Here is a 25,877-nt window from a genome sequence, read left to right on the forward strand (position 1 = left end):
ACCTCAAAGTCTATACTGATCTGTTCAAGAACATAGAAGAAAGTTTTTGGGAAACGTGTCGTTCAGTACAAACCGTTCCGCAACATAGCAAACGTTCAAGCGAACTGAACGCACCTCTGGAGGAGAAGCGGGGGACAAATAACACGTGTACTGGGCGTGTCTTAGCAAAACGTCACAAACGCCTAAACTAATGATCTTGAGAGATATTTGAATATATTTGTTAAATCAAATATGTGCGAACTCTGGTTGGTTCGTGGAAATCCAACTGACCAATCGCTTAAATGACAGGTGCCCAGCTGGCCGTAAACTCCACCCCTATTTATTTTTCAGCAAACCCCGGAAATATCGTTGTTTAAAGGGGTTTTCAATAGTTACCACAGCCACAAAGTAGAAATGGGCAATATTGTGAAAATTCATGGGTAAAAAAAACTATTTGCGTTTTGGTATTAATTTAAGATTATGGGTCAGTAGTGCGGTTAAGGTTAGGGTTGAGGTTAGGGTTTAAAATCAGATTTTAAGAAGATAAATTGTATAAACAGGCGGGGTTTATGACTTTGTGGCTGTGGTAGCTAGTGACGACCTGTTTAAAGGGACACTGCGCTATTTCATGGGCTAGGGCGAAAACAGCTAAAGCGCAGAAAAGCAGATAAATGCAAAATAGCCAGCAAGCAACCGAGCTAGCAAGCTATGTGGTCAGAGAGGAGAGGAGAGGAGAGACGACAAGACGAGACGGAAAAATTCCATGCTCAACGATGCAATCAACTTCTCTTCGAAGATAGCTCACGTTGGTTTTGATGGCAATCCGATTGATCTTTAAATGTGAAAAGAGACACTTCATGTGAAATCGGACAGGGCTGTCCTGAAGCAAAGATAAAAAGCTAAAAGTTAAACTCCGCTACTGAGATGAAGGAAATGTCTCGTTAATGAACCCTTTACATGTGAAGCCTGTCGTCCCCTTCATGTAGCTGGTAGTTACTGCTCTGGTGAGTAACAAAGCTTTTTCATGGTCACTGAATTATGTTCTGTAAACTAGCTAACGGCTGATTAACTGCTTACGTTTAGGATTTCTCTTGTAAAAACACGGTGTCAATACTATTGTACTATTGTAAGGACGTTATAACAACTAAATGTGTATTTCAGGGTTTTAAATGTGGACAGTGGTCTTTGTGGAAAAACATACAAATGATGCAAGACCTCAATCTTATTTAGGCAGCTGGCTACATGGTAGTTTAGAGTGTTGCCGTATTGAATGATTTTCTTCGGCATTTGAAATTCAGCCTAGCCCAGATGACATAGTCATGACACACACACATAAGTAAACTACTGTGTGTCTTCGCAGGGGGCGTTCCTCTGCTTTGTTTGCCATCCTCATTCTTCACAAGAAAAAAAATGTATGTGCGCGCCGGGGGTGCGTGCGTGTGCAGAATAAGGACAAGGAGATGGAAGTCTCCTGACTTGCCATTATAAACGGGCGTGTGTGTTTAATACATACAGTCTGCAATGCATGCGTGCCTTCGCTTAACTGCATACAGATGCAATGCATTACGCTTGGTACTGTACTGTACTGTACTGTGCTGTCTGTCGGTCGTAGCCTAATCCTATATGAGCGAGGGATCACCCCACCACCACACACATGCTATAAATCTGAGTTGATGCCGATATCATGGCGGTTGAACAACCGTGAATAATATCGCTGTAACTAATCGTTTAAGAGAGGTAAGGGAACCCCGCCATCCAAAGCACTAGCCAGGTTTCATTGTTCTGTAAGGGGAGCTGCTGCTGTGAGATAGATGGGATTGCATTGGAGAGAGGCTATCATCTGCAACGGGAGATAGACAGCAGCTGTGGACTAATACTGACCTAAACCTGCAATGGTTATTGCTGCTGCTATGTTGCACTCATTCATGCAGCAAGCGAGTAACCTTTGTTACTGTGATAAGAAGTGCAGTGATGTAGGTGTGTGTGTGTGTGTGTGTCTCTGTGTGTGTGCGTGTGTCTCTGTGTGTGTGTGTGTGGATCAGCTCATGCATTGATACGTAATGTCTGGTTTGATTGTGCAGTGCTGCAGGGATATTCCCTTTGTCTTCACAAGCAGGGCAAGATAACATTGCATTTGCAAACATATTACATGTGCATACATACACACATACATACACACATACATACATACACACACACACATACACACATACATATATATATACATACATACATACATACCCACCCCCTACAGACAGACCTACAGGCCGTTCTAAACATGCTTGTCCACAGTCTGCCCTGAGCCCAGTTCTGCCCTGAGCCCAGTTCTGCCCTGAGCCCAGTTCTGCCCTGAGCCCAGTTCTGCCCTGAGCCCAGTTCTGCCCTGAGCCCAGTTCTGCCCTGAGCCCAGTTCTGCCCTGGACATCCTCAGTGTGAAGGCTTATGTGATGTAGTCTTCTCTAATAGTGACCTGGTGGGACCTGACAGAGGATATTACAAATGATAATTAGGACATAGTCTTCTCTACTAGTGACCTGGTGGGACCCCACAGAGGACAAATTATGATTATTTAAGGGTGTATGTAGCCGAAGTGACTGCACTATTCAATGCATTGATTCATGTGTGACAGAGTGAAATCAATGTTTCACAGACAGTCAATCCTCTGCCTCTCTCTCTGTGTGTGTGTGTGTGTGTGTGTGTGTGTGAATAAACTAAATATGTCAAATTAAGCACTTTGCTGCTCTACAACACGTGTAGCCTGGATTGGGATCGTTGAGAGAATTAAACCACATTTACAATCTCTTCGCGGACAGACTACATAAACATCAACAGCGTTGCTCCTAACAACAGACCTTTTTTAAATTTTATTAAAGGCACACGTAGCCTACATATCAATGCATACACACCAACTATCAAACTACTATGAGCAATGATCAGCAGTCAAGTTTTAAAGATAGTGGACTTTCAAGTTGTCATCGGCCACATCATCATAATGATGGCGTTTGCAAACATCCAGATCTAATCATCAACAACGAACGTTATGTTCTCTCTAACTTTAGGAGTGTGTGTGTGTGTGTGTGTGTGTGTGTGTGTGTGTGTGTGTGTGTTTCAATAAGTCACAAACAAAGATAAACTCTCCACAGGCTGGTTCAGAAACGCTGTTTGCTTTGACTCAACAACATATCAGCTGAGAGGACACACACACACACACACACACTCCTCAGTCCTCCCTCTCTGTGTTCATTAACATACCAAGGCCTCTGCCAAACCAAACACTTCAACTGTCAGACAGACTCAGATCCTAACAAAATAACTGTGTAGAGCCTGTGTATGAATAGAGCCCATGTAGAGACTGTGCATGAGTAGAGCCCATGTGGAGCCTGTATAGAGCCTGTGTAGAGCCCATGTACGAATAGAGCCTGTATAGAGCCTGTGTACGAATGGAGCCCATATAGAGCCTGTGTGGAGCCCGTATAGAGCCTGTGTACGAATATAGAGCCTGTATGGAGCCCGTGTAGAGCCCATGAATGAATAGAGCCTGTGTAGAGCCCGTATAGAGCCTGTGTATGAATGGAGCCTGTGTAGAGCCCATATGGAGCCCGGATAGAGCCTGTGTATGAATAGAGCCCGTGGGGAGCCCGTATAGAGCCTATGTACAAATAGAGCCCGTTTAGAGCCCGTGTACAAATAGAGCCCATGTACGAATAGAGCCTGTATGGAGACCGTATAGAGCCTGTATAGTATGTTTTTACTCTGTGTGTACTTATCCCACAGCGCTAGGCTTAGTTTATAAGCCAGTCGTTAGCAAAGCACTCTCTCACTCCATCCCTCAGGCTTGGACCATGGCACACACACACACACACCCCATACATGCATGCACACACACACACACACACACACACACACACACACACACACACACACACCACCCACCAACAGATCAAAGAAGAACTAAGGTGAACATAAAGATTTAACCACACACACACTCATCCTGGGGGCTTGTCCATTTTTGCGAGAGGGGGGAGGGCGGGGGCTTATTTGCGTCGCTCCATGAATAGGCCACATGTTTTTTTCCAGGACATTCCATCATGTGAGCTGGAGGAGCCTGTCACCAAGACTCCTTTGCTTAAGACGGCAGTGACACACACATTCACACACACATTCACACACACATACATTCTCTCACACACACACACACACATACATTCTCACACACACATACATACACACACACACCCCATACATGCATGCACACACATTCACACACACATTCACACACACATTCACACACACATACATTCACACACACACACACATTCACACACAGTTAAAGGCTGTTTTGGGAGTGTATGTGTTTGAGCCAAGAGTGTGTGTCTGTATAGACAAGTGTATGTGTGTGTGTATTTTTTTTGGTGTAATGTGGAGGTGCCAGTGTGTTTTGTGTGTGAACAGGATGTTCTATGCTTCGTTTCTGTTCAGCTGTACTCAGACACCCTTGAAAAAGGGAGGGCCTTGAGGGTGGAGGCCACACCCTGTTTTCCTATATTGATGTGAACAAGGGCTCTTAAAGGGGCAGTGCTGTGTGTGTGTGTGTGTGTGTGTGTGCGAGAATGTGTGTGTGTGTGTGTGAGAGAATGTGTGTGTGTGATAGAGAGAGAGAGAGGGTGTGTGTGTGTGATAGAGAGAGAGAGAGTGTGTGTGTGTGATAGAGAGAGAGAGAGGGTGTGTGTGTGTGATAGAGAGAGAGAGAGGGTGTGTGTGTGATAGAGAGAGAGAATGTGTGTGTGTGATAGAGAGAGAGAGAGAGAGAGAGAGAGGGTGTGTGTGTGTGTGTGTGTGTGTGATAGAGAGAGAGGGTGTGTGTGTGTGTGTGTGTGTGTGTGTGTGTGTGTGTGTGTGGTAAACAGGGGGTGGTCTCCTGTCTTCTCTACTGAGATACAAAAGCTTCTCTTCTATAGTTTGCATCATTGCTAAACTGAGGTGAAATAATTACTGTTGAATATTTTTAAAAATGGAGTATAGGATCTCTTTTGCAAGTGAGGCTTGAATCTATGGCCACCATTGTACCCAAGAAGGCAAAGATAACTGAACTAAATGACTATCGTCCCGTAACGCTCACTTCCGTCATCATGAAGTGCTTTGAGAGACGAGTCAAGGTTCATAGCACCTCCACCTTATCTGCCACCCTAGACCCACTTCAATTTGTATAACGCCCCAATAGGTCCACAGATGATGATATCACAATCACACTGCACACTGCCCTATCCCATCTGGACAAGAGGAATACCTATGTAAGAATGCTGTTCATCGACTACAGCTCAGCATTCAACACCATAGTACCCTCCAAGCTCAGCATTAAGCTTGAGGCTCTGGGTCTCAACCCATCCCCTGTGCAATTGGGTCCTGGACTTTCTGAGAGGCCGCCCCCAGGTGGTGAAGGTAGGAAACAACATCTCCACTTCACTGATTCTCAACCCTGGGGCCCCACAAGGGTGCATGCTCAGCTCCCCCTGTACTTCCTGTTCACCCATGACTGCAACTCAATCATCAAGTTTGCAGATGACCCAGCAGTAGTGGGCTTGATTACCAACAACGACGAGACAACCTACAGGGAGGAGGTGATGGCACTTGGAGTGTGGTGTCAGGAAAACAACCTCTCACACAACATCAGTAAAACAAAGGAGATGATCGTGGACTTCAGGAAACAGCAGAGGGAGCACCCCCCTATCCACATCGATGGGACAGCAGTGGAGAAGGTGGAAAGTTTTAAGTTCCTCGGCATACACATCACGGACAAACTGAAATGGTCTACCCACACAGACAGTGTGCCTCTTCAACCTCTGGAGGCTGAAGAAATTTGTCTTGTCACCTAAAAACCTCACAACATTTTACAGATGCACAATTTAGAGAATCCTGTCGGGCTGTATCAATGCCTGGTACGGCAACTGCACCGCCCACAACCGCAAGACTCTCCAGAGGGTAGTGAGGTCTGCACAACGCATCACCGGGGGGCAAACTACCTGCCCTCCAGGATACCTACAGCACCCGATGTCACAGGAAGGACAAAAAGATAATCAAGGACTACAACCACCCGAGCCACTGCCTTTTCATCCTTCTACCATCCAGAAGGCGAGGTCAATACAGGTGCATCAAAGCAGGGACCGAGTGACTGGAAAAACAGCTTCCATCTCAAGGCCATCAGACTGTTAAACAGCCATCTCTGACACGAAGAGGCTGCCGCCTACATACAGACTCAAAATCATTGGCCACTTCAATAAATGGATCACTAGTCACTTTAATAATGCCACATTACTAATGTTTACATATCTTACATTACTCATCTCATATGTATATACTGTATTCCATACCATCTAGGTCATCGCTCATCCATATATATATTCTTATTCCATCCCTTAGATCTGTGTGTATTAAGTAGTTGTTGTGGAATTGTTAGATTACATGTTAGATATTACTGCACTGTCGGAACTAGAAGCACATGCATTTCGCTGCACTTGCGCTAACATCTGCTAACCATGTGTATGTGACCAATAACATTAGATTTGATTTGAGTCCACAAATAAAACCAAACAAATTCCATGTTATTTCAGTCATAACACCCACCATCATTAGAAACGGATAAGATTAGCAACATTATTTAGTTAAAATGTCATTTGATCTCTGAGAAAGGAAGCTAGTTGATTGGCCCTTTTCATTTTTAAGATTCAGTAAATATAATACCCGACATCCGATTTGGACCAAACTTCTTCCTACAGTTGAGTAAGACATGAGGAATCCAATTAAATGGTAATAAGCCACCCAAAGACCCCCCCCCCCCCCACACACACACACACAACCCACACCAATCCCAACATAATGCATCAACCCAACTCTTCTGGAATAGTCCAACAAATGCCAGTCAATATAAAAAGAGTTCTTAACAGGGCGTGTTTTTTTTTACCCTCGCAGGTGTCGTCTCCTTCAGACATGAGCTCGTTGTATAGTACATTTTCCTTCTAAAATGATTTTATGCAACAAAGTCCTTTCAATGTAGACCTCTGAAAGGGCTATCCCTACCAGCATTTCGCTACACTCGCGTTACACATGGTTAGCAGATGTTATGTGACCCATAAAATTGGATTTCATTTGGTACAATTCTCATATGAAGACTTTTCCTTACAATCCCAAAACTTTTTTAAAAGGTTATGATAACTCTCTAATAAAATCATACAATGATGAACCATTACATGGCAGTCATAAAATGATTAGAAAACATATCTCTATATTTAGTGTGATGAGTGAAATGTACTATTAAACCCAACCTATTACCATTATAAAACACTACAGTGCCTTCAGAAAGTATTCACACCCCTTGAACTTTTCCACATTGTGTTGTGTTACAGCCTGAGTTTAAAATGGGTTACATGGAGATTTTGTTTCATCAATCTACACACAATACCCCATAATGTCAAAGTGGAATTGGGTACAAAATAACAAATTAATAAAAATGAAAAGCGGAAATTTTATTGAGTCAATAAGTATTCAATCCCTTTGTTATGGCAAGCCTAAATAAGTTCAGGAGCAAAAATGTGCTTAACATGTCAGATAAGTTTCATGGACTCACTCAGTGTGCAATAATAGTGTTTAACAGGATTTTTAACAATGAATGTGTCACTTCCTGAACTTAGTCCTTTTTTTTATGTCTCTATTTTAGGTTGGTCAGGGTGTGAGTTGGGGTGGGCATTCTATGTTTGTATTTCTATGTGTTTGGCCTGGTATGGTTCCCAATCAGAGGCAGCTGTCAATCGTTGTCTCTGATTGAGAACCATACTTAGGTAGCCTGTTTTCCCACTATGATTTGTGGGTAGTTGTTTTCTGTCTCTGTACCAGACAGGACTGTTTCCGTTTTTTGTTATTTTTGTTCTAGTGTTCAGCGTAATTAAAAGATCATGAACACGTACCACGCTGCACCTTGGTCCTCTCCTTCTTCCACCTACGACGATCGTTACAGACTGCCCCATCTCTCTTCCCCACATATACAAGTATCTGTAAGGCCCCTCAATTGAGCAGTGAATTTCAAGCACAGATTTATACACAAAAACCAGGGGAGTTTTCCCAATGCCTCGCAAAGAAGAGCACCTATTAGTATAGACATTGAAAATCCCTTTTAACATGGTGAAGTTATTAATGGCTGTCTAGCAATGAGCAACGATCAATTTTGACAGAGCTTGATGAATTTAAAAAAGAATAGTGGGCAAATATTGTACTGTACAATCCAGGTTTGCAAAGATCTTTGAGACTTACCCAGAAAGACTCACAGCTGTAATCGCTGCCAACAGTGATTCTAACATGTATTGAGTCAGGGGGTTGAATACTTATATAATCAATATCTGTTTTATTTTCTATTATTAATAATCATAAAAACATTTTTTTGCATGTTTCCTTCCACTTTGACATTATATAGTGTAGATCTTTGAAAAACAAGACCAATTAAATCCATTTGAATCACACTTTGTAACATAACAAAATGTGGAGAAAAAAAGTCCAAGGGTGTGATTACATTCCCGAAGGCTCCATTGGAGACCATAACCTTGAAACGATTATAACAGCTGTAGGCTAATAGTTTGCTTGTTCACCAGGGATGGTCTAATCTAGACTTTTTTTTTTCCCCGACGGGAATAAATCCCAAACACAGGGGCCGTTTCCTGGACAAACTGAAGTGCTTTCATGGAATGGCTTGAATTGTGAGGATGACCACAAAAATGTATTTTCTCATGGGCAAAAGCTATTGGTTTTCTACCCAAAGTTGCAAAGAAAATGTGATCCATTTAATAAACACAAGAGACTAGCTAAATGTATTAAAGGGTGTGGCAGTAGCAGGAACAGTGGCATCTAGTGGGCAAAACCTTGTACTTTCACACTTATTTATGGTAAATAATTTCATTTGACTTCAATGGGACATTTTCTCAGAACAAGGGGGCAAAGACCATCGGCAGATTCATAGGGAATACATGACATAGTATGAAGAAGAAATACTCTGTGCTATTTGTCAGACATAGAGAACTGATAACGTATACTGGTTGTTGGGGTGGGATTGGTGTGGCTTGTGGGGGGATCCGTGGGTGGCTATTGATCATTTTATTGGATACCTCATGTCTTACTCATAGTTAGGAAGAAATATGGTCCAAATCGGCGGTTGAAGATTATATGAATCCCTTAACTTAAAATGGCCAATGTGGGTGCAATCAATTCACTTAATTTCTCAGAGATCAAATTATCTTTCAACAAAATAAAGTTTCAGAAATGCTAATCTTCTGTTTCTTAACGATATAAATAGTTTCAGAACAATCTGAGATGGTGGGTGTTGAAGTCCTCTTTCTGGTGCTTTTTGAGGTGGAACGACCCAAAAGGCAGGAGCAGACAAGATGACCCACTTGAACCTCTACTGGAAACAGAAGCCCTTGTTGTTCTCTCTCCTTGCTGTTTGGTATCTGTTGTGCTCTCTTCCTCTCTCTTTTTCTCTCTTCTCTTTTTCTCTCTCTTTCTCTCTCTCTCTCTCTCTCTCTTCCTCTCTCCTCTCCCTCTCTCTTTCACACACTTTCTCTCTTTCTCTCTCTCTTTCACACACTTTCTCTCTTTCTCTCTCTCTTTCTCACACTTTCTCTCTCTTTCTTCCTCTCTCCTCTCACTTTCTCTCTCTTTCTTCCTCTCTCCTCTCTCTTTCTCTCTCCTCTCCCTGTTTCACACACTTTCTCTCTCCTCTCCCTCTCTTTCACACACTTTCTCTTTCACACACTTTCTCTCTCTTTCTTCCTCTCTCCTCTCTCTCTTTCACTCTCTTTCTCTCTTTCTCTCGCTCTTCCTCTCTCCTCTCTCTCTTTCACTCTCTCTCTCTCTTTCACTTTCTCTCTCTCTTTCTCTCTCTCTTTCACTCTCTCTCTCTTTTTCTTTCCCCCTTCCTACTCTACTATATTTAGAAGAAGCTTCTTTAGTTTTGTAAGACATACACACCATCGCTTCCTTTCTATGTACACAAGCCGTTTCAAGAACTTACAGACACTGTTTTGCAAGCTACTATTAATTCAGCACGTTCCTTCCTCTACACACATACATACAGTTGAAGTCGGAAGTTTACATACACCTTAGCCAAATACATTTAAACTCAGTTTTTTAACAATTGCTGATATTTCATCCAAGTAAAAAATTCCTTGTCTTAGGTCAGTTAGGATCACCACTTTATTTTAAGAATGTGAAATGGCATAATAATAGTAGAGAGAATAATTTCTGCTTTTATTTCTTTCATCACATTCCCAGTGGGTCAGAAGTTTACATACACACAATTAGTATTTGGTAGCATTGCCTTTCAATTGTTTAACTTGGGTCAAACCTAGCCTTCCACAAGCTTCCCACCATAAGTTGGGTGAATTTTGGCCCATTCCTCCTGAAAGAGCTGGTGTAACTGAGTCAGGTTTGTAGGCCTCCTTGCTCACACACACTTTTTCAGTTCTGCCCAGAAATGTTCTATAGGATTGAGGTCAGGGCTTTGTGAAGGCCCCTACAATACCTTGAATTTGTTGTCCTTAATCCATTTCTCCACCACTTTGGAAGTATGCTTGGGGTCATTGTCCATTTGGAAGACCCATTTGTGACCAAGCTTTAACTTCGTGACTGATGTCTTGAGAGGTTGCTTCAATATATCCACGTAATTTTCTGTCCTCAAGATGCCATCTATTTTGTGAAGTGCACCAGTCCCTCCTGCATCAAAGCACCTCCACAACATGATGCTGCCACCCCCGTACTTCAACGTTGGGATGGTGTCTTCGGCTTAACCAAACAGTTCTATTATTGTTTCATCAGACCAGAGGATATTTCTCCAAAAAGTACAATCTTTGTCCCCATGTGCAGTTGCAAACCGTAGTCTGGCTTTTTTTTATGGCGGTTTTGGAGCAGTGGCTTCTTCCTTGCTGAGTGGCCTTTTAGGTTATGTCGATATAGGACTCATTTTACTGTGGATATAGATACTTTTGTACCTGTTTCTTCCAGCATCTTCACAAGGTCCTTTACTGTTGTTCTGGGATTGATTTGCACTTTTTGAAGCAAAGTACGTTCATCTCTAGGAGACAGAATGCATCTCCTTCCTGAGCGGTATGACGGCTGTGTGGTCCCATGGTGCTTATACTTGTGTACTATTGTTTGTACAGATGAACGTGCCACCGTCAGGCATTTGGAAATTGCTCCCAAGGATGAACCAGACTTGTGGAGGTCTATCATTTTTCTGAGGTCTTGGCTGATTTCTTTTGATTTTCCCATGATGTCAAGCAAAGAGGCACTAAGTTTGAAGGCAGGCTTGAAATGCATCCACAGGTACACCTTCATTTGACTCAAATTATGTCAATTAGCCTATCAGAATCTTCTAAAGTCATGACATAATTTTCTGGAATTTTCCAAGCTGTTTAAAGGCACAGTCAACTTAGTGTATGTAAACTTCTGAGCCACTGGAATTGTGATATGGTGAATTATAAGTGAAATTCTGTCTGTAAACAATTCTTGAAAAATGACTTGTGTCATGTCATGCACAAAGTAGATGTCCTAACCGACTTGCCAAAACTATAGTTTGTTAACAAGAGATTTGTGGAGTGGTTGAAAAACGAGTTTTAATGACTCCAAGTGTATGTAAACTTCCGACTTCAACTGTACATACATACACACACATACATACATACATACATACATACATACATACATACATACATACATACATACATACATACATAAACTCAGCAACAAAAAAAACATCCTCTCACTGTGAACTGCGTTTATTTTCAGCAAACTTAACATGTGTAAGTAGTTGTAGAAACACACAGACATGTGGCTAACACATGGAATAATGTGTCCCTGAATAAAGGGGGGGGGGTCAAAATCTAAAGTAACAGTCAGTATCTGGTTGCCACCAGCTGCATTAAGTACTGCAGTGCATCTCCTCCTCATGGACTGCACCAGATTTGCCAGTTCTTGCTGTGAGATGTTACCCCACTCTTCCACCAAGGCACCTGCAAGTTTCCAGACATTTATGGAAGGGAATGGCCCTAGCCCTCAGCCTCCTATCCAACAGGTCTCAGACGTGCTCAATGGGATTGAGATCCGGGCTCTTCGCTGGCCATGGCAGAACACTGACATTCCTGTCTTGCAGGAAATCACACACAGAACGAGCAGTATGGCTGGTGGCATTGTCATGCTGGAGGGTCATGTCAGGATGAGCCTGCAGGAAGGATACCACATGAGGGAGGAGGATGTCTTCCCTGTAAGGCACAGCATTGAAATTGCCTGCAATGACTACAAGCTCAGTCCGATGATGCTGTGACACACTGCCCAAGACCATGAAGGACCCTCCACCTCCAAATCGATCCTGCTTCAGAGTTCAGGCCTCAGTGTAACGCTCATTCTTTTGACGATAAACGCGAATCCGACCATCACCCCTGGTGAGACAAAACTGCAACTTGTCAGTGAAGAGAACTATTCGCTAGTCCTGTCTGGTCCAGTGACGATGGGTTTGTGCCCATATGCGACGTTGTTGCCGGTGATGTCTGGTGAGGACCTGCCTTTCAACAGGCCTACAAACCCTCAGTCCAGCCTCTTTTATTTTATTTTTTATTTTTTATTTAACCTTTATTTAACCAGGTAGGCTAGTTGAGAACACCTTTATTTAACCAGGTAGGCTAGTTGAGAACACCTTTATTTAACCAGGTAGGCTAGTTGAGAACACCTTTATTTAACCAGGTAGGCTAGTTGAACACCTTTATTTAACCAGGTAGGCTAGTTGAGAACAAGTTCTCATTTGCAACTGCGACCTGGCCAAGATAAAGCATAGCAGTGTGAACAGACAACACAGAGTTACACATGGAGTAAACAATTAACAAGTCAATAACACAGTAGAAAACAAAGGGGGAGTCTATATACAATGTGTGCAAAAGGCATGAGGAGGTAGGCAAATAATTACAATTTTGCAGATTAACACTGGAGTGATGAATGATCAGATGGTCATGTACAGGTAGAGATATTGGTGTGCAAAAGAGCAGAAAAGTAAATGAATAAAAACAGTATGGGGATGAGGTAGGTGAAAAAGGGTGGGCTATTTACCAATAGACTATGTACAGCTGCAGCTGCAGCCTATTACAGACAGTCTGAGCAATGATGGATGGATTGTGCGTTCCTGGTGTAACTCGGGCAGTTGTTGTTGCCATCCTGTACCTGTCCCGCAGGTGTGATGTTCGGATGTACCGATCCTGTGCAGTTGTTGTTACACGTGGTCTGCCACTGCGAGGACGATAAGCTGTCCATCTGGTCTCCCTGTAGCGCTTTCTTAGGCTTCTCATAGTACGAACTAGAAGGCCAGCATCCCGGAGCTGTCTCCACACTGTTGACATTGAAACTGGTGTTTTTGCAGATATTATTTAACGAAGCTGCCAGTTGAGGACTTGTGAGGCATCTGTTTCTCAAACTAGACACTCTAATATACTTGTCCTCTTGCTCAGTTGTGCACCGGGGCCTCCCACTCCTCTTTTTCTATTCTGTTAGAGCCAGTTTGCACTGTTCTGTGAAGGAGAGTAGTATACAGCATTTTACGAGATCTTCAGTTTCTTGGCAATTTCCCACATTGAATAGCCTTCATTTCTCAGAACAAGAATAGACTGACGAGGGCTGCCGTCTTATCGGCTCTTATCCAAACATGCTATTTTTGTTAGTTTTTTCACGTTGTTCGTAACTTGTTTTGTACATAATGTTGCTGCTACCGTCTCTTATGACCGAAAAGAGCTTCTGGGACATCAGAACTGCGATTACTCACCTCAGATTAGACGAAGAGTTTTTCTTCAATGAGTCGGACGGGAGGGATATACTACTACAGACACCCGACCAGGCCCACATCCCTGTGATTCGCTGGAGAAGGAAACTGACATTTAGTGGAAAAAGATCCAGGTGCCTTGTGAGGATCAGGCGACGAGTGGCTAATCTGCCTTTGAAAGACACGGGGCGGGGGCCTATGCATATATGTGAGCAACAGCTGGTGCATGATATCTAAGGAAGTCTCAAGGTTTTGCTCGCCTGAGGTAAAGTATCTCATGATAAGTTGTAGACCACACTATCCACCTAGAGTTTTCATCTGTATTTTTCGTAGCTGTCTACATATCACCACAGACCGATGCTGGCACTAAAACCGTGCTCAACGAGCTGTATACCACCATAAGCAAACAGAAAAACGCTCATATGGAGTCGGCACTCCTAGTGGCCGGGGACTGTAATGCAGGGAAACTTAAATCCATTTTACCTCATTTCAGTTAAATGTGCAACCAGAGGGAAAAAAAATTCTAGACCACCTTTACTCCATACACAGAGATGTGTTCAAAGCTCTCCTCTCCCTCGCCCTCCATTTGGCAAATCTGACCATAGTTCCTCCTGATTCCTGCTGACAAGCTACAATTAAAGCAGGAGGAAGCTCTCGGTTTATAAAAAGTGACTCGGTGTGACTCGGTTTATAAAAAGTGACTCGGTGTGACTCGGTTTATAAAAAGTGACTCGGTGTGACTCGGTTTATAAAAAGTGACTCGGTGTGACTCGGTTTATAAAAAGTGACTCGGTGTGACTCGGTTTATAAAAAGTGGTAAGATGAAGCAGATGCTAAACTACAGGACTGCTTTGCTAGCACAGACTGGAATATGTGCCGGGATTCTTTCGATGGCATTGAGGAGTACACCACATCAGTCACTAGCTTTATCAATAAGCGTATCGAGGACGTCGTCCCCACAGTGACTGTACGTACATACCCCAACCAGAAGCCATAGATTACAGGCAACATTTGCACTGAGTTAAAGAGTAGAGCCGCCGCTTTCAAGGAGCGGGACTCTAACCCGGAAGCTTAAAAGAAATCCCGCTATGACCTCCGACAAACCTTCAAACAGGCAAAGCGTCAATACAGGACAAAGATCAAATCGTACTACAGTGGCTCCGAAGCTCGTCGGATGTGTCAGGGCAAAACATTACAGACTACAAAGGGAAGCCCAGCCGAGAGCTGCCCAGTGACACGAGCCTACCAAACAAGCTAAATAACTTCTGTGCTCGCTTCGAGGTAAGTAACACTGAAACATGCATGAGAGAATCAGCTGTTTCGGATGACTGTGGAATCACGCTTTCCGCAACTGACGTGAGTAAGACCTTCAAACAGGTCAACCTTCTGGCAGCAGGGCCAGACAGATTACCAGGATGTGTACTGCGAGCATGCGCTGACCAACTGGCAAGTGTCTTCACTGACATTTTCAACCTGTCCCTGACTGAGTCTTTACTACCAACATGTTTCAAGCAGACCACCATAGTGCCCAAGAACACTAAGGTAACCTGCCTAAATTACTACCCACTCCAATTTGCATACCGTCCCAACAGATCCACAGATGAAGCAATCTCTATTGCACTCCACACTGCCCTTTCCCACATGGACAAAAGGAACACCTATGTGAGAATGCTATTCATTGACTACAGCTCAGCGTTCAACACCATAGTGACCTCAAAGCTCATCACTAAGCTAAGGATCCTGGGACTAAACACCTACCTCTGCAACTGGATCCTGGACTTCGTGATGGGCCGCCCCCAGGTGGTAAGGGTAGGTAACAACACATCCGCCACGCTGATCCTAACACGGGTGCCCCTCAGGGGTGCATGCTCAGCCACATCCTGTACTCCCTGTTCACTCATGACTGCACGGCATGACTGCAAGGCACAACTCCAACACCATCATTAAGTTTGCTGATGACACAGTGGTAGGCCTGATCATCGACAGCCTATAGGAGGTCAGAGACCTGACCGTGTGGTGCAAGGACAACAACCTCTCGCTCAACGTGATCAAGTCAAAGGAGATGACTGTGGACTACAGGAAAAGGAGGACCGAGCACTCCCCCATTCTCATCAACGGGGCTGTAGTGGTGCAGGTTGAGAGCTTCAAGTTCCTTGGCATCCACATCACCAATAAAGTAACATGGTCCAAGCACACCAAGACAGTCATGAAGAGGGCACGACAAAACCTATTCCCCCTCAGGAGACTTGGTCATGGGTCCTCAGATCCTCAAAAGGTTCAACAGCTGCACCATCAAGATCATCCTGACGGGTTGCATCACTGCCTGGTATGGCAACTGCTCAGCCTCCGACCGCAAGGCGCTACAGAGGGCAGTGCGTACGGCCCAGTACATCACCGGGACCAAGCTTCCTACCATCTAGGACCTCTGTACCAGGTGGTGTAAGAGGAAGGCCCTAAAAATTGTCAAAGACTCCAGCCACCCTAGTCATAGACTGTTCTCTCTGCTACCGCACGGCAAGCGATTCCGGAGCGCCAAGTCTAGGTCCAAGAGGCTTCTAAACAGCTTCTACCGCCAAGCCATTAGACTCCTGAACATCTAATCAAATGGCTACCCAGACTATTTGCATTGCCCCCCCCCCCACCCTCTTTTACGCTGCTGCTACTCTCTTTTATTATCTTTGCATAGTCACTTTTTTAACTCTCCCTACATGTACATATTACCTCAACTAACCGGTGCCCCCGCACATTGACTCTATACAGGTATCCCCTAATCCATGAGCATCAAACTTCAACAAGCATTTCTCAACGGCTGGCCATACTCCAACCTCGGCCTCCAACCAATTGCAAAAATCGCTGAAGTTGAAGACTTATCTCCCTCACCAACTTCAAACATCTGCTATCTGAGCAGCTAAACGATCGCTGCAGCTGTACATAGTCTATCGGTAAATAGCCCACCCAATTTTTACCTACCTCATCCCCATACTGTTTTTATTTATTTACTTTTCTGCACACCAATATCTCTACCTGTACATGACCATCTGATAATTTATCACTCCAGTGTTAATCTGCAAAATTGTAATTATTCGCCTACCTCCTCATGCCTTTTGCACACAATGTATATAGACTCTCTTTTTTTTTCTACTGTGTTATTGACTTGTTAATTGTTTACTCCATGTGTAACTCTGTGTTGTCTGTTCACACTGCTATGCTTTATCTTGGCCAGGTCGCAGTTGCAAATGAGAACTTGTTCTCAACTAGCCTACCTGGTTAAATAAAGGTGAAATAAAAAAAAAGTTAAATATAGCCTCCACTTTGACTCTATACCTGTACTCCCTGTATATAGTCTCCACATTGACTCTGTACCGGTACTCCCTGTATATAGCCTCCACATTGACTCTATACCTGTACTCCCTGTATATAGTCTCCACATTGACTCTGTACCGGTACCCCCTGTATATAGCCTCCACATTGACTCTGTACCGGTACCCCCCTGTATATAGCCTCCACATTGACTCTATACCTGTACTCCCTGTATATAGTCTCCACATTGACTCTGTACCGGTACCCCCTGTATATAGTCTCCACATTGACTCTATACCTGTACTCCCTGTATATAGCCTCCACATTGACTCTGTACCGGTACCCCCTGTATATAGCCTCCACATTGACTCTGTACCGGTACCCCCTGTATATAGCCTCCACATTGACTCTGTACCGGTACCCCCTGTATATAGCCTCCACATTGACTCTGTACCGGTACCCCCTGTATATAGCCTCCACATTGACTCTGTACCGGTACCCCGTGTATATAGCCTCCACATTGACTCTGTACCGGTACCCCCTGTATATAACCTCCACATTGACTCTGTACCGTAACACCCTGTATATAGCCTCCACATTGACTCTGTACCGGTACCCCCTGTATATAACCTCCACATTGACTCTGTACCGGTACCCCGTGTATATAGCCCCACTATTGTTATTTTACTGCTGCTCTTTAGTTATTTGTTATTCTTATTTCTTACTTTTTTTGTTGTATTTTTTTAAAAAAATGCGTTGTTGGTTAAGGGTTTGTAAGTTAGCATTTCACTGTAAGGTCTACTACACCTGTTGTATTCAGCATTTCACTGTAAGGTCTACTACACCTGTTGTATTCAGCATTTCACTGTAAGGTCTACTACACCTGTTGTATTCAGCATTTCACTGTAAGGTCTACTACACCTGTTGTATTCAGCATTTCACTGTAAGGTCTACTACACCTGTTGTATTCAGCATTTCACTGTAAGGTCTACTACACCTGTTGTATTCAACATTTCACTGTAAGGTCTACTACACCTGTTGTATTCAGCATTTCACTGTAAGGTCTACTACACCTGTTGTATTCAGCATTTCACTGTAAGGTCTACTACACCTGTTGTATTCAGCATTTCACTGTAAGGTCTACTACAGGTTGTATTCGGCGCATGTGACAAATAAAATTTGATTTGATCCACATACACACACTCACTCTCACACATGCCTTCTTTCAACCTTCCTAAACATGACTAGCAGGTTGCAGCTTCTGGTTCAGAGTAACTGATGAAAGCTAACTGTGTGTGTGTGTTAACTAACCATTTGTAAATAAACGCTGTCTGGTGCCTAAGAGAATGAAAATGTAAATATACACCCCAGTGTTGCAACCCCCATCCCCCATCCTCTCACACACTGGGGGTTGTCTCCTGCAGCAGAGCAGAGGGCTTATCTTTGGGCACAGAGAACACACTTTATCAGCTAAACTACAGGAGCTTCACTTCCTGTTAGTGTGTGTGTGTGTGTGTGTGTGTGTGTGTGGTAATAGTGAACACCATGTTAACTGGGTGAGAGCTATTTAGTGACAACACATAGTGGAAGAAACAACGTGACTATTGAACACACTCACACAAGTAAGCTACATACACATACATACATACTCACTCCCATGTATGTATACACACACATTACAACCATATACATAGAAACACTTGTTACACACACACACACACACACACACACAAAGGTTGTTTTCAGAGCCTTCTCTGCTCTCTCTGCTTCTGAAAACAGACTGAGCAGGCGGGCGGAGCTTTGGCTTCCCCTGCACTCCACCTAGCCAATCAGATTCTCAACTACTCCAGCTGAGCCCCCCTCCCCCAGCCAATCAGAAGCCCGCCCCCCCCCCCCCCTTCTCTATATGTGTTCAGTGCTGACTGAGCAGAGAACACGCCTGAAACTACCAGCTGGGAGGAACAGAGACGAAAAGCAGAGAGGGCAGAGAGAAGGAGAGAAAGAAAGATAGGGGGGCTGAGAGCTAAAGGGAGAGTGGTTGAAAGAGAGAAAAGAGTGGAGGAGAGTGGAAAGCAGAGAGAGAGAAAGTGGAGGAGAGTGGGAAGCAGAGAGAGAGAAAGTGGAGGAGAGTGGAAAGCAGAGAGAGAAAGTGGAGGAGAGGAGGAAGCAGAGAGAGAAAGTGGAGGAGAGGAGGAAGCAGAGAGAAAGTGGAGGAGAGGGGGAAGCAGAGAGAGAAAGTGGAGGAGAGGGGGAAGCAGAGTGAGAGTGGAGGAGAAGGGGAAGCAGAGAGAGAGTGGAGGAGAAGGGGAAGCAGAGAGAGAGTGGAGGAGAAGGGGAAGCAGAGAGCGAGAGTGGAGGAGAGGGGGAAGCAGAGAGCGAGAGTGGGAAGCAGAGCGAGAGTGGAGGAGAGTGGGAAGCAGAGCGAGAAAGTGGAGGAGAGGAGGAAGCAGAGAGAGAGAAAGTGGAGGAGAGTGGGAAGCAGAGAGAGAGAAAGTAGAGGAGAGTGGAAAGCAGAGAGAGAAAGTGGAGGAGAGGAGGAAGCAGAGAGAGAAAGTGGAGGAGAGGAGGAAGCAGAGAGAGAAAGTGGAGGAGAGGGGGAAGCAGAGTGAGAGTGGAGGAGAGGGGGAAGCAGAGAGAGAGTGGAGGAGAAGGGGAAGCAGAGAGAGAGTGGCGGAGAAGGGGAAGCAGAGAGAGAGTGGAGGAGAAGGGGAAGCAGAGAGCGAGAGTGGAGAAGAGGGGGAAGCAGAGAGCGAGAGTGGGAAGCAGAGCGAGAGTGGAGGAGAGCGGGAAGCAGAGCGAGAGTGGAGGAGAGTGGGAAGCAGAGCGAGAAAGTGGAGGAGAGTGGGAAGCAGAGCGAGAAAGTGGAGGAGAGTGGAAAGCAGAGCGAGAAAGTGGAGGAGAGTGGAAAGCAGAGCGAGAGTGGACGAGAGTGGAAAGCAGAGCGAGAGTGGACGAGAGTGGAAAGCAGAGCGAGAGTGGACGAGAGTGGAAAGCAGAGCGATAAAGTGAAGGGGAAGCAGAGCGAGAGAGAGTGGAGGAGAGTGGAAAGCAGAGAGAGAGTGGAGGAGAGTGGGAAGCAGAGAGTGGAGGAGAGTGGGAAGCAGAGCGAGAGAGAGTGGAGGAGAGGGGGAAGCAGAGAGAGTGGAGGAGAGGGGGAAGCAGAGCGAGAGAGAGTGGAGGAGAGGGGGAAGCAGAGTGAGAGAGAGTGGAGGAGAGGGGGAAGCAGAGAGAGAGTGGAGGAGAGTGGGAAGCAGAGAGAGAGAGGTGGAGGAGAGTGGGAAGCAGAGAGAGAGTGGAGGAGAGTGGGAAGCAGAGAGAGAGAGAGTGGAGGAGAGTGGGAAGCAGAGAGAGAGAGAGAGTGGAGGAGAGGGGGAAGCAGAAAGAGAGTGGAGGAGAGTGGGAAGCAGAGAGAGTGGAGGAGAGTGGGAAGCAGAGAGAGAGAGAGTGGAGGAGAGGGGGAAGCAGAGCGAGAGAGAGTGGAGGAGAGTGGGAAGCAGAGAGAGTGGAGGAGAGTGGGAAGCAGAGAGAGTGGAGGAGAGGGGGAAGCAGAGAGAGTGGAGGAGAGTGGGAAGCAGAGAGAGAGAGAGAGAGTGGAGGAGAGTGCGAAGCAGAGAGAGAGTGGAGGAGAGTGGGAAGCAGAAAGAGAGTGGAGGAGAGTGGGAAGCAGAGCGAGAGAGAGTGGAGGAGAGGGGGAAGCGGAGCGAGAGTGTGTGCAAGTAAGAGATGTGGGGATGGGAGGGTTTATGTGTCTGTTAAAGAGTTACTGAGGGAAAGGGAGGGTTAGGGTTAGTGTTGTTGGGCATACCAGGACGGGAGGGGAGTAGAAAGAGCCACTTAACCACAGCACTAGAACAGCCTGATGAGCACTGGACTTGGGAACAACGTTTCTCTCTTAAAACCCTATTCAGGTTGAGGAGGCCAAGAGAGGAAGAAAGAGCAAAAGAAAGCGAAGAGAGAGAGGGAGAGATATAACGAAGGCAAGCTGACCGGCTAGACTCTCTGAAAGGCAGAGAGACACCAGTCACCCCGAGGTGCTCGCCCCAAAAACAAAAAGGAGAAGTGGAAAAACAAGAGAAGCCTTGGCTGTGTCTCTGTGAGGGTGAGTGTCTTGGCTGTGTCTCTGTGAGGGTGAGTGCCTTGTGCCTTGGCTGTGTCTCTGTGAGGGTGAGCGCCTTGTGCCTTGGCTGTGTCTCTGTGAGGGTGAGTGCCTTGTGCCTTGGCTGTGTCTCTGTGAGGGTGAGTGCCTTGGCTGTGTCTCTGTGAGGGTGAGTGTCTTGGCTGTGTCTCTGTGAGGGTGAGTGTCTTGGCTGTGTCTCTGTGACTGTGAGTGTCTTGGCTGTGTCTCTGTGAGGGTGAGTGCCTTGTGTCTTGGCTGTGTCTCTGTGAGGGTGAGTGTCTTGGCTGTGTCTCTGTGAGGGTGAGTGTCTTGGCTGTGTCTCTGTGACTGTGAGTGTCTTGGCTGTGTCTCTGTGAGGGTGAGTGCCTTGTGTCTTGGCTGTGTCTCTGTGAGGGTGAGTGTCTTGGCTGTGTCTCTGTGACTGTGAGTGTCTTGGCTGTGTCTCTGTGACTGTGAGTGTCTTGGCTGTGTCTCTGTGACTGTGAGTGTCTTGGCTGTGTCTCTGTGACTGTGAGTGTCTTGGCTGTGTCTCTGTGAGGGTGAGTGTCTTGGCTGTGTCTCTGTGAGGGTGAGTGTCTTGGCTGTGTCTCTGTGAGGGTGAGTGCCTTGGCTGTGTCTCTGTGAGGGTTAGTGCCTTGGCTGTGTCTCTGTGAGGGTGAGTGCCTTGGCTGTGTCTCTGTGAGGGTGAGTGCCTTGGCTGTGTCTCTGTGAGGGTGAGTGCCTTGGCTGTGTCTCTGTGAGGGTGAGTGCCTTGGCTGTGTCTCTGTGAGGGTGAGTGCCTTGGCTGTGTCTCTGTGAGGGTTAGTGCCTTGGCTGTGTCTCTGTGAGGGTGAGTGCCTTGGCTGTGTCTCTGTGAGGGTGAGTGCCTTGGCTGTGTCTCTGTGAGGGTGAGTGCCTTGGCTGTGTCTCTGTGAGGGTGAGTGCCTTGGCTGTGTCTCTGTGAGGGTGAGTGCCTTGGCTGTGTCTCTGTGAGGGTGAGTGCCTTGGATGTGTCTCTGTGAGGGTGAGTGCCTTGGATGTGTCTCTGTGAGGGTGAGTGTCTTGGCTGTGTCTCTGTGAGGGTGAGTGCCTTGGCTGTGTCTCTGTGAGGGTGAGTGTCTTGGATGTGTCTCTGTGAGGGTGAGTGTCTTGGCTGTGTCTCTGTGAGGGTGAGTGTCACAAGCTGATATCCCCATTTCTGTTGTCTGTCTGTGTTGTTGTCAGGAAGCCTGGCACTCAGCAGCTCCAAAAATTGCCTCTTACAGAGGGAGGGGGAGGAAGGGAGGGATGGGGAGGAAGAAGAGAGAGAGAGAGAGAGGGAGAAAGGGGGGGTAGAAAGAGAGGGAGGGGGGGGGGGTAGGGAGGGGGGGGTAGAAAGGTAGTTTGAGATAGGAAGAGACCCCTAACAAACAGCATTCTCACAACTATCCATCTGAGCTGATGACTTAGCTAAGATCGCCTATATATATATTTATATATATATATTTACTGTATACTGTATATATACACAGTACCAGTCAAGTGTTTGGACACACCTACTCAGTTCTTCTTTATTTGGACTATTTTCTGCATTGTAGAATAATAGTGAAGACTGTGAAATAACACATATGGAATCATGTAGTAACCAAAGAAGTGTTAAACAAATCTAAATATATTTCATATTTGAGATTCTTCAAATTAGTTACCCTTTGCCTTGATGACAGCTTTGCACACTCTCGGCATTCTCTCAACCAGCTTCATGAGGTAGTCACCTGGAATGCATTTCCTTTAACAGGTGTTAAATTCTACAATTATTCTACAGAAAATATTACAAATAATGAGTGATTAGGTGTGTCCAAACTTCTGACTGGTACTGTGTACACAAGAACAGAGGAAAACGGATACTGTTTCTCTCTGTCAATTCAATTCAAGGGCCTTTATTGGCATGGCAAACATATTTTTATTTGATCAGGTTGACTGAGAACATGTTCTCATTTATAGCAACAACCTGGGGAATAGTTACAGGGAGAGGAATGAGCCAAATGTCAGCTGGGGATGATTAGGTGACTGCGTTGGTATGAGGGATAGCTTGGGAATTTAGCCAGGACACCCCTACTCTTACTATAAGTGCCATGGGATCTTTACTGACCTCAGAGAGTCAGGACACCTGTTTAACATCCCATCCAGAAGACAGCACCCTACACAGGGCAGTGTCCCCAATCACTGCCCTGGGGTATTGGGATATATTTTTTAGACCAGAGGAAAGAGTGCCTCCTACTGTCCCTCCAACACCACTTCCAGCAGCATCTGGTCTCCCATCCAGGGACCACTTCAGTAGTAAGCTAGAAGTGGGGTGCAGGGTAGCTGGCATATGATAACATTGCCAAAGCAAGTGAAGTAGATAATTTTTATTGTTTATTTCACTTTTGTATATTAACAGTAAACATTACACTCACAGAAGTTCCAAAATAATAAAGACATTACAAATGACATATTATGCACATATATTGTTGTAATGATGTGCAAATGGTTAAAGTACAAAACGAAAAATAAATAAACATAAATATGGGTTGTATTTACAATGGTGTTTGTTCTTCACTGGTGGGCCTTTTCTTGTGGCAACAGGTCACATCTTGCTGCTGTGATGGCACACTGTGATATTTCACGCAGTAGATATGGGAGTTTATCAAAATTGGGTTTGTTTCCAAATTCTTTGTGGATCTGTGTAATCTGAGGGAAGTATGTGTCTCTAATATGGTCATACATTTGGCAGGAGGTTAGGAAGTGCAGCTTAGTTTCCACCTCATTTTGTGGGTAGTTTGTCTCTCTTTCTCTCTCTGTTTTTTTTTCTCTCTCTATCTCTTTCAGTCTTCTCTCACTCCCTCTGTTCGTAGTCTGTCATTACATGACCTTCCTCTGTACACGATGACGTCACATTCTAACTCTGTGGATCACACTAACCTAATCCCATCAACACTTGAGTGTGTGTGTGTGTGTGTGTGTGTTTATCTGCTGGACCTATATATTCTAGACCTATAGATTATGGACCTATAGAGACACACATTCAGCTGTAGTTGAGCCAATGAGAATCTGGGCACTGAATTAAGCCTTTCACGTTTCTGTCACGAGAGATTCTCTAACGAGAGATTAGCATCAAGAACATTCCGTGAACATCACCATGGTTACACAACCTGAGAGTGTGACGTTTGTTGCTTCCCAGATGGCACCCTATTCCCTATATAGTGCACTACTATAGACCAGAGCCCTATTCCCTATATAGTGCACTACTATAGACCAGAGCCCTATTCCCTATATAGTGCACTACTAGACCAGAGCCCTATTCCCTATATAGTGCACTACTATAGACCAGAGCCCTATTCCCTATATAGTGCACTACTATAGACCAGAGCCCTATTCCCTATATAGTGCACTACTTTAGACCAGAGCCCTATTCCCTATATAGTGCACTACTTTTGACCAGGCCCCATAGCCATTAGTTAGCCTAGAAAGATGATATACAGAGGCAGTATCTTAATTTGATCACCCCTGTTGCAGATTCTGAAGTTTGTCATTTCCACTTTGAAATTTCAGGCTTGATTTTCCCAATACGAAACATGTATCAACCCCTACAAATATGCCCATTAATTATAATCCACATAATAATTCACATTTCCTGTTGCTGCAGGATTATTTTCCTGCTGTAGAAAACTGGCTCAAATTAAGATCCTACATCTGTATCAACGAGGGCCAAACGCTCAATTATATACTTCTCTCTTTGAGCCAGTGGGCCGATATCGGCCCTCACCTTTGACCTCTTGACCCCTAACCACCCAACAGGTAAATGGCAGGTTGCTTCTGGGTCAGAAGTGTCGGTGTGGGTGGGAGTGGGTAACACAAGTTTGGTGGCACCTTATTTGGGGATGACGGGCTGGTGGTAATGACTGGAGCGGAATCTGTGGAATGGTATCAAATACATCAAACCCAAGGTTTCCATTCGTTCCGTCCAGCCATTATTATAAGCCCTCAGCAGCTTCCTGTGTTGTGGGTGTGGGTCAGGGTTGTCAGGATGCCCGACAACTTACTGTCTGGGACTGTGTAAGAGGTTGTTAGTGTGAATGTCCACATTGTGGTGATGTTTGTGTTTTTAAAGCAATGTGTTCATTTAGACTACTTGTGATAGCCAGCCTTTACGACGAGAATTTGGTTTGTGACTCATCAAATACACACCAAATCTATAGACTTTAAAAATGGACAGTTTCTCTCCCCTCTCTCTCTCTACCTCTCTCTCTCTCTACCTCTCTCTCTCTCTGTCTCTGTCTCTCTCTCTCTGTCTCTGTCTCTCTCTACCTCTCTCTGTTTCTCTCTCTCTCTGTTTCTCTCTCTCTCTCTCTCCCTCTCTCTGTTTCTCTCTCTCCCTTGCTCTCAATTCAATTCAATTCAATTTCAATTCAAGGGCTTTATTGGCATGGGAAACATGTGTTAACATTGCCAAACCAAGTGAGGTAGACAACATACAAAGTGAATATATAAAGTGAAAAACAACAAAAATGAACAGTAAACATTACACATACAGAAGTTTCAAAACAGTAAAGACATTACAAATGTCATATTATATATATATACAGTGTTCTAACAATGTACAAATGGCTAATGGCTCTCTCTCTCTCTCTCTCATCTCTCCTCTAC

At 44.9% G+C, this 25,877-nt stretch overlaps 1 protein-coding gene across 4 annotated transcripts in view; it reads left to right on the forward strand.

Annotated features, from left to right (window-relative positions):
• The first annotated feature begins 591 nt into the window (after positions 1–591).
• LOC109878312 (protein FAM214B) overlaps positions 592–25,877 on the forward strand; it is a 56,041-nt gene continuing 30,755 nt past the window's right edge. For 2 of the 4 annotated variants that reach the window (XM_031829624.1, XM_031829623.1), the window contains exon 1: positions 20,722–21,215. The gene's annotated coding sequence lies outside the window, so the exon portion shown is untranslated. Of the gene's footprint in view, positions 984–20,721; positions 21,216–25,877 lie in introns of those variants that run through there. The other 2 variants (XM_031829625.1, XM_031829626.1) reach the window with 2 other exon arrangements.

The sequence above is a fragment of the Oncorhynchus kisutch genome, linkage group LG8 (genome assembly GCF_002021735.2).
Source record: "Oncorhynchus kisutch isolate 150728-3 linkage group LG8, Okis_V2, whole genome shotgun sequence".
Classification (NCBI taxonomy): Eukaryota; Metazoa; Chordata; class Actinopteri; order Salmoniformes; family Salmonidae; genus Oncorhynchus; species Oncorhynchus kisutch.